At 38.1% G+C, this 14,060-nt stretch overlaps 1 protein-coding gene across 8 annotated transcripts in view; it reads left to right on the forward strand.

Moving 5' to 3' along the window:
• The window catches only part of ZNF385B (zinc finger protein 385B), a 153,820-nt gene that overhangs the window by 68,759 nt on the left and 71,001 nt on the right, over positions 1 to 14,060 (forward strand). Inside the window, exon 2 of one of the 8 annotated variants that reach the window (XM_088167948.1) lies at positions 9,928 to 10,078. The exons of the other annotated variants lie outside the window; for them this stretch is intronic. The gene's annotated coding sequence lies outside the window, so the exon portion shown is untranslated. The remainder of the gene's footprint in view (positions 1 to 9,927; positions 10,079 to 14,060) is intronic. 8 annotated transcript variants of the gene reach the window in all.

Below are 14,060 nucleotides of genomic sequence, written 5' to 3' on the forward strand. Positions count from 1 at the left end.
AAATGAAAAAAAAAAAAACAAACCAAAAAAACCCCAACAAGAACAAACAAACGAATCAAAAAGAAAACCCCAATGAACAACAAACTCTCAAACAAGCCAAACTCAACTAACCAAAAAAGTTCCAGCTTTAACCCATCAAAACTGCTTTATGCAGCTCTGTCACACTGGGAGAGAAAATCTGTTGAGAAGGGAAACCAAATAAAACTTGTGCACCAAAAAAGATCTGAATTTTGGCAAGAGCTGAGCAATACAAATGCTGGCAGATGGGGGGAAATGTCTGACCTGTGCTGGTACCAGTGAGGATCTTGACCCTACTTTCAAGGAAACAGGGACCAGAACTGAGTCACAGGGACAAGAGACAGCAGTGGGGTCAGGAAGGGTCCTGGAAGTGGGGGGGGGGGCTTGAACAGGACTCTGAACTAGGGGGAGGTGTCTAAGTAAAAAGGATAATCCATATGTACAGGAGTAATCTGCTGTCACTTTCCCAATGATACCTTCTAAAGACAGTAGTTTAAAAAGGAAAAACGAAACCAGCCTTATAGATAAGCAAGAATTTCAGTAATGCACCACTGGTAGTGAACAGCGTGCAAATAAAATTTGTCTCAAAGGTTTGTGTTTAGATAGATGAATATCCCAGATGCATGTATAGATTTCTTGATTTTGTAGAGGAATATTTGGGTTTGTTCAGTACTTGAAAATTTGGCCTTTGGGGAGAATATGCTTTTATGTGCTGTAACACTGAAATGCTTTGAGCAAAGTTTGAAATGATATTCTACGGCTGTAGAGAACATTGACATCTTTTGGATGACTTATTCAAATATTCTTATGGTTGACGGTGTATTTGTATTTGAATAAATTCAGGAAAGATTCATCCAAAGCTGTTTCAATCCAGTACTGCTTTAAAGAAACAGGAAAATCTAATCATTTCATCACTTAAAGCTGCTTAAACCTTCAGGGGAAAAAGAGTTACTACTTAAATTTCAGATGAAAGGAGTGTTTTGTGAATTCATCTGTGTCATTTATTCATACCTGAATTAAAATGAGCCATGATGTACTGCACTTTCTCAGGAGCATTACATAAACTTCCTTGTTCTAAAACATGCACAAGTTTAAAATGTGCAAACAGAACTGAAAGAAACTATGCAGTAGTTTCTCCACAAGCAGGAAGCCTAATATTTACACAACAATCAATAGAGTAAAGAACACGGAGACAAGCAGCACTCTCTCCTACAAATGTTGGTTTAGCTGCTGAAAGAAGGTAGGATCTATCTGAACAACAACTTGCTTTTAGCTAGATCTGTTCGGTTGGGGATGTGTTTGGCTTGAATTCTGCAGAACCTTGTTGGCCATCGTTTGGAGTTGTGCAATTAAAACAAGGGATTGTTTTTTAGTATGCTATATTTGGAACAGTTTTCTCCTGCTTTAATTTCTGGGATTTTGATCTGATCTTTCAGTAGTGTTTTGGTGAGACTAATGAAGATTAGTTAAAGAAAAATCTGATCCTGATACAGCTTGCTTTGCAGAAAAAAAGGAGTTTCTTTATGTATGATTAACTTACATATTTCTCTAATTCTTTGCTGTCATGTTTATTTGTTTGTACTGTGTCCCTTTAGGGAAACTTTTGTCCTCACTGTGGGTAGAAAGGTAGAAGTGCAAGAATGCAGTGACTTCAGTGCAAACCAGAAAGGGACAAGAAAGGAGAGGGGATAGTATACTTTTATTTCTTGTTATTCTCTGGTCTACAAGCCTAATATTATTTTCTTACAATAAAAGTTGGCAATTTTCAACTCAAGCAGAAGGTTACTGAATCCAGGAACCTGTAAGAGGAAGCTAAACATGTCTTTGTACCTCCTGTTTTCACTATTCTTCCTGAGAGAACTCAGAAAAATATTTTTTTTTCCCTAAGTTCAGTGGATAGGAACAATTGCTAGTCACATGTGCTACCTACAGAGAACACTTTACAGAAAAACCTGCTTGTCCAAAACCCCTAGAAAAAACCTGTCCATTGGAATGAGAGGAGGCAACTGGGGTATTGGGGCTGAGCTAAATTTTTTGGGTTTGAGTGGACATTTTGCTCTCTTACCCTGATGGTGTTTTTCACTGCTGCAGTGGCTGTAGGGACCAGGTATGCAAAAGTGCTGGCTATGGCATCAGCTTTAGAAGTCACATTCTCCTTTCAGAGGCTGGTCAGAGTTTCTGGGAGGTTGCTGAAATCTCTCTGAGGCAAAGGTGAGGATAGGAAAAGATTTTCAACACTTCAGAAGGTACAGCAATAGACCAATGATTAGCTGGAAGGCTTAGCAAATACTTTCATGTACCAACAGTCAGTGAAAATAAGAGGAATTCCCTCAAAATTTTAAGAATCCATTGAAGTGGACAGCATCAGATAATCTTAGTTGGGTAATGTCTATCAGTTTTTAATTTGTTGTTTTAAGCTTATATGCACTCAAGTTACTTATAATAGCTGCTCTCAGAAGTGACTTGAAGTTTATAGCAATAACAGAAATTTAAACTAGGTGAGGAAAACTTCAGCTAATAGAGTGACATAAGTTACTGAGAAATGTGGTCTTGCAATAAAAAGCAATGTGCAAACCTCTTAGTGAAATGTGTTGCCTGTTGTAGTAATACAAACCAGATAGCGAAGTTCAGCTTATACTGTGAAACCAAATTTGGTTTTGTAGGCTTTGTGGTTGAAATCTCTGTTTTATTAGGTAATTTCATTAATTGTTACTGAAGAGAAATGTACCTCAGTCTTCCATATTTCAGAGGGTAGTGTTCCATAAAGAACTTTATATACACCCTTCAGGCATAAATCCAAACCAGTGTCCAGTTCCCTGTTAGAGCAGATTCCTTCCTTGAAGAGGTGGAGACTGGTATGGCAGTGATAAGTGCAGTTAGCCACAAATGATGAAGTATCTCACCAGATCTCACCATGATTTACACAGAGTACTTCCTATATGGTGTTTTCAAAACCCACCTGATGGCCGTCCTGGATCTTCATGTCCATGCACAACTTCATTTACTTTGCTTTCTTTTTTAGCACCCAGTTTGTATGGCTGTGCCTGTGTGGTAATCGTAAAAAAAGAGAGTTTCATGTGTAGCTGAAGCGATTTTTAATTTTTTTCCTCTGCTTTTTGCAGGTATTTGCACAATAACTAAAATGTATGTCCTTGGTGATGCTGTGATTTGTGCTAAAATGAAATTGGTAACTACAGAATCAGATTGTTCTTTCTAGATTTGTATGGGGAACCTGAGGAAAGACAAGTTTCTCAGAAGGGAGGAAAGAAAATTGCTTTTTGAACTCTTCCCCTTTGTCACTGTACAACAATACATGCACTATTAAATGTCAAGGCATTTGTCCAATGCCCGTGTTCTCCTCATATCTTGCTCCTGGTTACCTGTATTTCTTGTTCTTGTTCACTGAAGCACTCATTCATACCTTTCACATTACACAAACCTACCACATTGCTTAACAGCTTGGAATGGTGTTCTAAGCATGTAGAATAGCCTGTTTGGATTGATTGAGAAAAGGCTGATATTAGAAAAACCCCAAAACAAAACATTGCCCCCACAAAATGCTAAATTTGGCATATACTGAATTACAATATATCCTTTTATATAAATAGACATTTAAAAATAGGATTATAAGTATTGCAGACTCTGGAGACATAAATTACTTTTATGTTGCATAAGATTACTTAGGAATACATCCCTACAGACTTATTGGGAAAGGAGTTCTTGCTGCCATGTATTAGGAGGCCTTCACGAAACTGAGGGGCAGAATGCAGTAGTCACAGCAAGTGGCTGTCACATAAGTCAGCCACAGACCACCTTCTCCTTTCAAAAGTGCTATATGTTTATAAAGCAGCCTCCAGTGATTATTTTTAAAAGGGGATGTGGAAATATACACTTTTGTCTTAATTCTTGGCTTTTTTAGGTGACTTTTTTTGTTGTTGTTGTGTTGTTTTGTTTTGTGTTTTGTTTTGGTTTTTTAAATTTATTTTGTTTTGTTTTTTTCTTCAGGAGGTTTTAGGTTTATTTCAGGGTACATACCAAATTAGAAGAATTCTGAAAAGGTGGCTAATTCTTGAGAGAGTTTGGCAATACTTCCCGCCTGCTATTAGGTTGATTCATGGGTTTTATTTCCAGTGCAGAAACGAACCAGTTTTTTGATATTATCAACTGCTTTTTAGTGACTTGAAATACCATATATTAAAGTGTGTCACCATGTTGTGGTGGCACAGCTGAAGGAGGTAGAAATGCCAATAACAAGTCTGAAAAGTGGTTCTGAAATGGTCTTTGAAAACTTCGCACCAACTTTGTGAAATGACAGGTAGTAGCACAGCAGAATGAGAAAGCACGTGAAAAGAAAGTAATTCAAAGTGTTTAAAGCTTTTGAAAAGATTGAGGAATAAGGATAGACTCAGTCCTATGGTTTAACTGAAAAAGTAATTATATGCTTGTGTGATTTTGATGGCAATGAAAGAGTAGCTGTTCAGCCAGTAAAGACACAGGGAATACTGGGAGGTGAGGGAGTTGGGTGTCTGTCTCTCTTTCCCATTCTTTTTATAGCATATGGTGTCTGCTGAGCTCTAAAGATGTATGGTCAGCTTTTGGAAGGTTCTCTGTGACTGTTTTCCTTTACCTTTAAATTTTTATCTTGTTTTGTTGGAAGCTTTGCTGCAGTGGGATGAGGAGCTGGCCTCTGAAGCAATATGTTGTATTTCTAACACACTTTAAAACAAAAGGCTGATCACCGTCTCCACTGCCCATCAGTTGCTTAATGTGCTGCAGGTCACACTCCCACAGGGTTCCTGCTTCAGCTCAAAGTGTCATGGCTGGCTTGCTCAATGTTTATTCTTTACTCATGTGATCCCTCTGAGGCTAGTAGAATTAATCTAAGGGACAAGAGCATGTGTGAGAATAGAAATAGGATCAGCAATCCACAAAATCTGGTCTTTGTCCAATTTAAATGGAAGATAAGTTAAATTCTTAAAAGGGAGGGTATTTTCATTTTAGTTTTGCATCTTGAGTGCAAAGTAGTACATGAGGAGAGATATACACTTCTGATTAAGTAGAACTCTAGCTGTAGAACAAAATCAGTTTTTTACTGGGCATACTCAATAGTAAGGGATATACTTCAAGATGAGCACTGTTAGAGACTACATAATTACTCTGTGGCTCTGTGCTCTTTAAATTTTAAAATTATGGTAATTATCACATTTAAAATACATTTTATAAGTTTTAATATTAAAAATACAATTGAAATACAAGTGAAAATTATATTGAAACACATGAAAATAGGCTGCACTCACTAATTTAATTACTTTCTGATCTTCCTTTAAAAGTCCTAAGCTATTTGGTTTTCCTGTCTTTCCCATGAGTCACTTTCCTTTTGCTTTATTGAATAGATTGCTTTGGATATTGGTTTTTCCAATATTAAGCTTTTGAAATACCATTCATTTCTTCCATCTTGTCATTCCTAATTATAACCACGATATATCAAACTAAGGGACACGCTTTAATTACAGTATTAATACCTCAAACATTTGTTGTGCAGCGAGGGGTTCAGACAGTAATTTGCTATTAAATTAATCCTGGTATTAGAGGTAGGAATGGTGTTCTCTGGTTGAACTGACCAGTCTTAATAACCTCAGTAAAATATTTATTTAAAAATTGTCGATTTCAAGTCGACTCAGAGACACCTTTTGAACAGTGCTTTCCCTGCAGTGCAGTTAGTGACTGGTTCTGCCCTGGTCACAAGGATCATAAAGGTGGCACTGGGTATTCTGCCATGTGGGTGTTGCTGTTCCTTTGCACACAGCAGACTTGGAGCTACTTTTAGTGGCATTCTCTGTGCATATGTGGTGCTTTAAAACACATTTCATTACATGAGAGGTCTTTTAGCCAAATGTTTAGTTCCAGCAGCTGTAAATGGTATCACTTTACTGTTTTAGCAGCCTGCTTGTGGGACATTAAGAGCACTATCATTTTACTTTGAGTCCCTGTTCAAGTTTGACCATTAAGAAATAGTATCAAATAATGAAAGAGATGAGATCCTATTACAGCTTAATAATAGTGGAACAAACAAGCAAATGAAAACAAGTAAATAACTTTCTTTCTACAGGACTCCAATTAAATTAAACATAAAGACTTATTATACTGTGGTGTGATACTTAGAAGCTAGTGATAGTCTGAATGCCCCAAAGATACATTACCAGGATCTGGGTAATGAGTACCCAGGATCTAGGTAGCATTTTGAGTTGACAGGAATTAACAGCTTTTGTGAACTGGGAGGGTCAGCTGATGACAGAAAACCTAACCACAGAACACACATTAAAACTTTCTAATATTTGATCTAAATAGGAAAGATTCATCCAGATACATGTAACAGTCTGAGTCTGCAAACCTATGGATTTCATTTGCTCCTAGTTGGAGTTGTAAGATTTGGGAAATCCTTCTGTTACAGCTGCCTGAGAAGTACTTTGATATGTAGTTATGCAAGTCTAACAAAAATGAGGATCTCTGCACTGTCTTTGCTTCTTAAAATTAAACAAAGGAAATGCTTCTACTTGAAATAGAGGAATTGCTTCTTGTAAATCCAAGCATTGGGGATTGAAATCCTAGACCCTTAGAGCAAAGAAAGTGTAAGAAATGTTAAGAAGCATAACAAAGTTTCTACAAAGTCAGTATTTTGTATCCAATTGTGAGTCATTCAGTACTTAAAAGTTATGTAATACTGTCAATTATTAATACAAATCCAGGGGGAATTTTAAGGCCTTTCATCAGAATTTTAAAACCATGATACCCTTAAAATTAATTCCCTAAGGAAATATGAACATAAATAATGATGTATCTGCTACTGACCTCTGAGAAAATATACAAACTCCAGTTAAATTGCATCTGGAATGATTTTTCACACCAAAAGGATCAAAAAGATGAAAGATGGACTTTGTAGAAGGACAGAAAGGTTTCTTAATTTGAGTATTGCAAGGCCATTGCATGGTGGCTGTGGCAGCTCTTTTGTGCTCTGCCCAGGGCCCCTTGCTCCAGGGCAGCACTGCAGCTTCTCTCTGCCAGACTTGTGGAGGGAAAAGCTGCCCACAGCTGAGCCTTCACACCAAGGAAGTCACTTTTCCACAGACTAGTGCAGCAAGGAACTTCTTAGCTAACTCAGCAAGACAGCAGTTAAGTCTCTGCTTTTAGTAGTTAATGCTAGAAGTTGCTGTGGGTGTTTTTTCCAGTTTCTGCACTGTTCTTTGTTTTTGTGATTTGATTTGATACCTTTAAAAACTTTATATATTTGACCTCTACTGTTTGTCTTAAATGCAGCTCTGCCTCTGCACTTATGTAGTCTGAGACCCCTACTCCTTCACTCCTGGTTTATCCAGATACTGTTTTTTATTTAAGGTATTTAAAAATAGGAGCTGAAATATAAGGCAAACTGCTAGCAATGGAAGTCAAGAGTTTATAATAATTTCAATCATGTGAAAGAAAGATTCATACTTTGTTTGAAGAAGTTATGTCCAAGTCTTTCCCCTATAAAATAGTCTTTCCATATAACTCTTTAAACTGAAGCCTTTTATTTCCTGTCCCATCACATATTTCTTTAAATTATGTTTCAGGAAAGATTTTTTTGCTCCCAAGGCGAGAGCAATTCGAAATGGTATGTTTGATAAAAATACTGCTGGGACTGAGTCTGAGGCTGCCACTCGACTTATTTCCTTTTCCTTTTGAGTTTTACCTCACTTCATGGTTTGTGGACTTCTTTGCCTTCCATTCAGTCTTGCCTATGGGGGCAACAGGATCAGAAATGTCATTATGGTTTATTATTATTTTCATCACCATGGGAGGTGGTGGACTCACCTTCCCTGGAGGTGTTTATGAAAAGACAGCATGTGGCACTTAGTGCCATGGTTTAGTTGACGAGATGGTGTTTGGTCATAGGTTTCAGTTGATGATCTCAAAGGTCTTTTCCAACCTACTTAATTCTGTTATTATTATTATTATTATTACTATTATTATTATTATTATTAAGATTTGTCTTTTCCCTTCAGCTCTCCCTTTCAGAGAGGTGTAGAATTAGACTTGGCAGTCTGTCAGCAGTGATGTACCAGACTGCATTTTCCTGTCTGTAGCTGGGGCTGTGAGTTGGCTCAGATTCAGAGTCCAGCAGTTGCTGCTGTGTGAGTGAGTGGTGCCCAGGTCTCAGCCTTTTGCTGCCCCTCATGGATGCTCTTCCAGAGGGTGCATTGTGTGCTGTTGTTGGGCATCCCTGGCACAGGGGCTGCTGCCTCTCCTCCGTCAGAGGAGAGCACTTTCTCTTTTTGAAATGAGCTCTTGTCTTGCTGGGTGTCTGCTCAGGTGATTTTCCTAAAGTGTGCCATGATTGAGCAAGCCTAGAGCAGGACCTGCTGAGGCAATGCTGAGGTCGGATTAACAAAACTCCTGAGATTGGGCAAGGAGCTTATTTAAAATATGGTCTTGCCTTCTGTCTGATGAAGCTGCTTTTATAGTCCTACTACTTCTGTTTGTTGTTGTGATTGTTTAGATCATGTTCCTTAGCCCCTAGATGAGTGATATCTGAGATACTGAATTTATCTTCTTCTCTCTCAAGTGGTAGAAAATTACTTGCTCAAAAGAACGAAGAGTAGTGATCTTGAAGGATTTTATTTCCACATTAAGCACCTTTGCTGTAGATCAGAGAATTTGTAATACCAAAATCAATCTGTGTGTTTAATTTCAGTTTATCGTTAGAATGTTCTCACTCAGCTGGAAACTCCCAAGCTGGAGGAACAGACCTCCACTGTTTAAAGCCTGCTTGCCCTTTCATATATTAATACTTAATGTTTTTGCTCCTGTGTGAGCTCCAAAGTCAATTCAAGTCTTCTTAGTAAAAGCAGTTTTTGTCCAATATGAGCAAAAGCTCATGATTGTCAGTGTGAAGTGTTCTTTCTGAAGTGTCAACAAAATGTATCTTGGCACAGAGGCCAGGTTATTGAAAGCTGACGCTTCACAAGAGGCCATGGTAGAGGTGAAAGGTGCCTCAAGTGGGATGTCAGGACTGTGGGGAGCAGAGGCAGGGGGGTAAGAAAATTCGGTGTCAGGGAAAGGGCATGTAGGAATCTTTCAGCAGGGAGGCCTAGTGAGGAGGAGGAAGAATCACTTGTATCTCAGTTTTCCCCCTTCTCTTCTGCATTATCCCCTACTACCTGTTGTCTTGCTAGTATATTCTTCCTATTATCCTGCACCTTGCAGGAACAGCAAGTCAGGGTCTCCTCATGGGGCTGGAAATTGAGGGGCAAAGCTACTCCTGCTGCTGGGGGATGATCAGGCAACAAACCCTGGGAATAGGTTTTGTTTTCATTCTGCCACTAAGGTGTTGGGAGCAGGGCAGCGATGTCAAATTGAGGGTGAGGCAAAGACACTTGGACAGCAAATTATCCTTTCAGCTGTTCCTGACAGCTGCTTGCTCTGTCCGTGGGATGGCTTTGCAGGACAGGATTCTGATATATTGCATTTTGTTTGTACCAAACCAGGGATAATCTGCTAATTATAATTATCTTTGGAAATTCTCTGACTCCTCAACAACAAGATTTAAGATAGAAAAGGTAATGCTTAATCTGATCCCATGCATTCTGTCCATTCAGGGGCAGGAGTTTTGGGGAGATGGAGAGATTTCAAAACCTAGGACTGGAATCTGAAAGGCTCCAAGTATCCCAGGGCTGAATGCCCTCAATTCCCATCAGTTGCAAGTTATGCTGTAATATGAGTTAATGGATTATGAGCAGAGAGCAGTGAGTTTCAGCTGTTAGTCTGAGCTTCTGCACATACCCTGTACAGGAAGGGTTGTACTGGAGAGAAAGGAGATCTGTACAGCTAGAGAAAAAATTTCAAGGAGGGAATCCTTGATTTTTTTTTTTTTAGATTGTGTTGTGTTTCTATGGATGAAGCAGCACTTTGCATGAGGTGGTGAAGCACTTTACTTGGCGAGAAAGATGAAGCATGAAGCTTCTTTATTGCCTCCCATGTTGAGACATAAGAAGAGGAAAATATATGTGTGAGAAGAGAGAATAAGGTAAGGGTCTTTGTGCAATGACTGTTTTATCCTTCAGGGTATGGGGCTGGAGTCAACTTCTGCTGTGTTTGTCTCATGCTACAGCAGGGAGACTGTCTCCTTTGCCTCTTCGTTAGCAGCAGAACTACAGAGGGCAGGAGGAAGCACAAAGGCTTTTGTCTTTGCCTTTTTTTTCTTTTTTTTTTCTTTTTTTTTTAATTTATGTTCCATAGTAAGTTTTGAGTCAGAGCTTTCTCTGACTCCAAACTTACAATTGAAAATAAATTCCATTAGAATCTGAGACTCCAAACTGGCAAGTCAAGTAGCATCCTATTACTAAAGAATAACCATTTCTTGAGCATTAAGATTGCTATTCAGCTGTTCTTTTGTCTCTATGGCAACTTTAAGAAGTAACAACAAAGCAGTAGGTGATGTTGTCAGCCAAAAATCTGTAACGTTCAAGAGATTGTTGATAGCAACAAAACTCATGCCAGTGCAGGGTCACTTAAAGCCAGTAATTGATACTGCAACTATGGCTGAAGTAGAATAGCATTTTGAAGCAGAAAATACACCAGAAAAAGTAAGGTTGCAACTGGCAGTTTTTATAAATTATACATGAGGTCCTGCTTTAAAATTCAAAACTGTGGTTTACCATCTCTAATGGAATGAATTGCATGAAAAGTGAAGAGCTCCTTGTGTGTACAATATATGCCACCTGGAGAGCAGCTCAAGCTTTCTTCTCAGTTTCTTGATGGAAAAGAGAATGTGAGCCACTTTAGAAAAGTGGAGTCAGTTCCTAAAGGTGATAAAAGTTGAAGTTCTCATCTAACTTCAGCATTGATCTGAAAAAGGAAGCGTGTTAAAGAAAGAAAAGGGAATGATTTTCTTAAAAATAATAAAATAAAAAGGAGTTGAGGTGGGATTATGTCAGTTTTTGATCTTAATCTCATGGTGTCAGGGATTTGGAAGTTTTACTGAGATGTATAATTGAAAAAAAAATCAGAGGGAAAAAGCCATGAGAAATCAGACTGAACATTGCTGAGACTAGTGCTGGAAACCAGCTAGGAGAGAAAAATTTTTAAAGGATGATTGATGCTAAAGCAGGGAGAATAGGAATTACAGTAGGTTTTATGTAGAGACATGCTAAATAAGGAAACCCATTCTTAAGAAAAAGTAGTGACAGATGTGTTAAGCTAATGAAAATAAAACTCTATTATTTTGAGTAATTTTTGTCTGATATTTGACAAATCTATATGAACTGCTGGTACCGGATGTACTGTGGGAATTCTGCCTCTTAATCTGTATGTATGCATGCAGTCAATGCAGTGTGCACCAATACACCTTTTACAATCTTGAATTAGCTGAATTTGAGTGCCACTTTCTCCAGTTTAAGTATCATGTTAGTGCCCTGTATTTTGTAAAATCTCACCTCATTTATTGAATGGGGTTCCCCATTGTTTGAACTGTCTGTTATCAAAGAAGGCTTTTCTCCTCCATAAGAAAGATGGAGAATGGAAAATGCAACCAGTTGGTCTCCAGAGCTTACCTGGCAGCATCAAGCAAACCCTATTTTGATGCAGGCAAAAGGAACAACTTCATTCACTTAAAACATTACATGATACCATCTGATGTCTCTCTTAGACTTCAGAAAACTGAACAGATACATGGCCCTGGATTACTATGGCTCCAGTTACACCTGCTTCAGCCCTGCTTAAATGGAGATAACATTAGTGGATTTTATTTAATTTGCTGTATTCCAATAATTTAGCCTACTTACTCTAGGAAACACATCCAACTCTTGCTTAATGCTTGTTATTTGCTTATTTGCTGTTGATTGATTGTTTTCATCTGAGATATGAAAGCTTTCTGAGCAGTTTTGTGGGTCTCAAAGTGTATAAATAAACCCAAAGCATGGATTTAATTCAAAGTAATAGAGTTTTTGAAGATCCCAGTTATTTAGACTTTCTTAACACTCTTAATGAAACTGAAATTCTAACCTACAACATCATCAGCCTTTCAAATGTCAACATGTTGTGTGACAAAACTTAAGCTGAGCTCTTACAGCATGTATTCGTGGTTTTTTTGCTTATAGCTTCTTCTACTGTGCAGTTTGGGACCAGATCAGCTTAAGGGAGCAGTGCAGCAACTGTTGTGGTTAACATGGGAACATTTCAAAAGAGAGCACTGTTACAAGCTATTTATTACTTGGTGCTAACAGCTCCCTAATGGTCTTGTGAAAAGTTCAGTATTAGTTTGAATGAACTAATGAAATTTTTGTCTCATTTATTTTCCCCTATATATTTTTTTTTAAAATTTATACAAATATGTATCCTTCAAAAGATGGACCACTTAAGAAAGCTGTCTTTGTAGTCAGCACTGTGGCTCTCTACATGGGATCTCTTCCAGATCAGGGCTTGAACTTTGTGTGAAGCTGCAGTGATGAAAAGTGGAATAGTTCACAGGAGCAGGCTCCCAGGACAGCAGGCCACTATGGGTGGGGGTGGACCTTCAAGGCAAGGTCTCCTGCTTTGCTGTGAGAACCAAGTGTGGGACATGGTGCTGAGGGAGATACCAGTGACATGGGGAAGAGTAAGGCACCCTGAATATCCTACCAGTTCTACTGTCATCACATCACTGTGATGTCAGGCACTAAGAAAACTGTTGAGCTTTTCTTTACTTTTAATCTACTCATTCATTTTTCTTATACATTCAACTATATGTAAAGCAGTACAAGATGAGATAATGGTGGGAATCTTTTTAAGAGTGAAATCAACTTGGGTTAATGTTCTTGATGAGATTAATTTATATGGGTCACTGCCACCGGGTGTCTGTAGTTGCAGGGCACTCAATGGAATGAACTTTTTGAAAATGAGAGACAGGATAACAGTAGCTCCTGAGACTGACAGGCTCCTTTAACAAAATGGTTGTAATGCAGATACTGGACGTTTTTCTCGACCCATTTGCTCTCCTGAGAAGGACAGTTATGTCTGTAAAGGTGCTAAATGTATGTCTGTCATAGGAACTAAAGGCCACCAGGTAACTTCAGCCTGGCATCAAACTGAGCAGTGCCTGCTTAAGTCAGTACCCACTCAGAATTCGCTTGATTCTATGAAGTCAAATCTGCTGACTCAATCAATGAAATTTTATATCCCATTTTATCCCTCTTCCCTTTGCTTGACTCTTTTGGAAAGCATTTCCCTTTTGACATATTGTATGTGTTAAACCTCACCAATTCTGTAAGTTGTTCAATCTACAAGCAAAGCTATTATTGTCCTAAATTCCAGCCCTATAAACGCTTCTGAAAGTTGCATATATTTTTTTTCTGTGATTTATCGCCAGTGACAATTTTCTTTGCAAGCCAAATACATATTTCTACTTTTGTAACTATCGGTTTTCCAGCATAAGCAAAACATGGAGCAGTGGGATTCCAGATGTTCAGGGAAAAGTGTTTGATATTTCTACATTGTTACCATTATTAGACAGAACAGTTCTTTCTTGCTGTTGAAGAATGATCCTTGAAATGCCTAAGCAGTTGTTATAATTTCATCAATTATTCTGCATCATTAACAGCTATCATCTTTCTAATTATTTTCCTCTATATTTTCTTTTAAGTAATTAAAGTTCCAGACTATGAGCAAGATCTTGATACTTGTCGTTATATTCTATCTACTCTGCAAATATGATATAATCTTCCTAACCATTCCTTTAACTGTGACATATATTAGGGATTTTCGTAGCTTCTCCTCAATAGATCTGTTAAAAGATATGTGTTTTGGGAGGGTTTTTTGAGATACATGCTTGTATGGAAAACACACCAAATTCCCTGCAGCCAGTCTTTTTATTTCTCTTCTCTGCCAGCATTTCATTTACCTGTACTTCTTTTCCCATTGTTCTGAGTGCTATTTATAATAAAGTGATTTTCAAATAAAGTGGTGTTTGACTGACATTGTAGATTTGAGGTAGAATTCTTGTTTGATTTCATGTAGATGGATTGGATGACTTG

This window comes from Sturnus vulgaris, chromosome 7, assembly GCF_052056855.1.
Source record: "Sturnus vulgaris isolate bStuVul1 chromosome 7, bStuVul1.hap1, whole genome shotgun sequence".
Classification (NCBI taxonomy): domain Eukaryota; kingdom Metazoa; phylum Chordata; class Aves; order Passeriformes; family Sturnidae; genus Sturnus; species Sturnus vulgaris.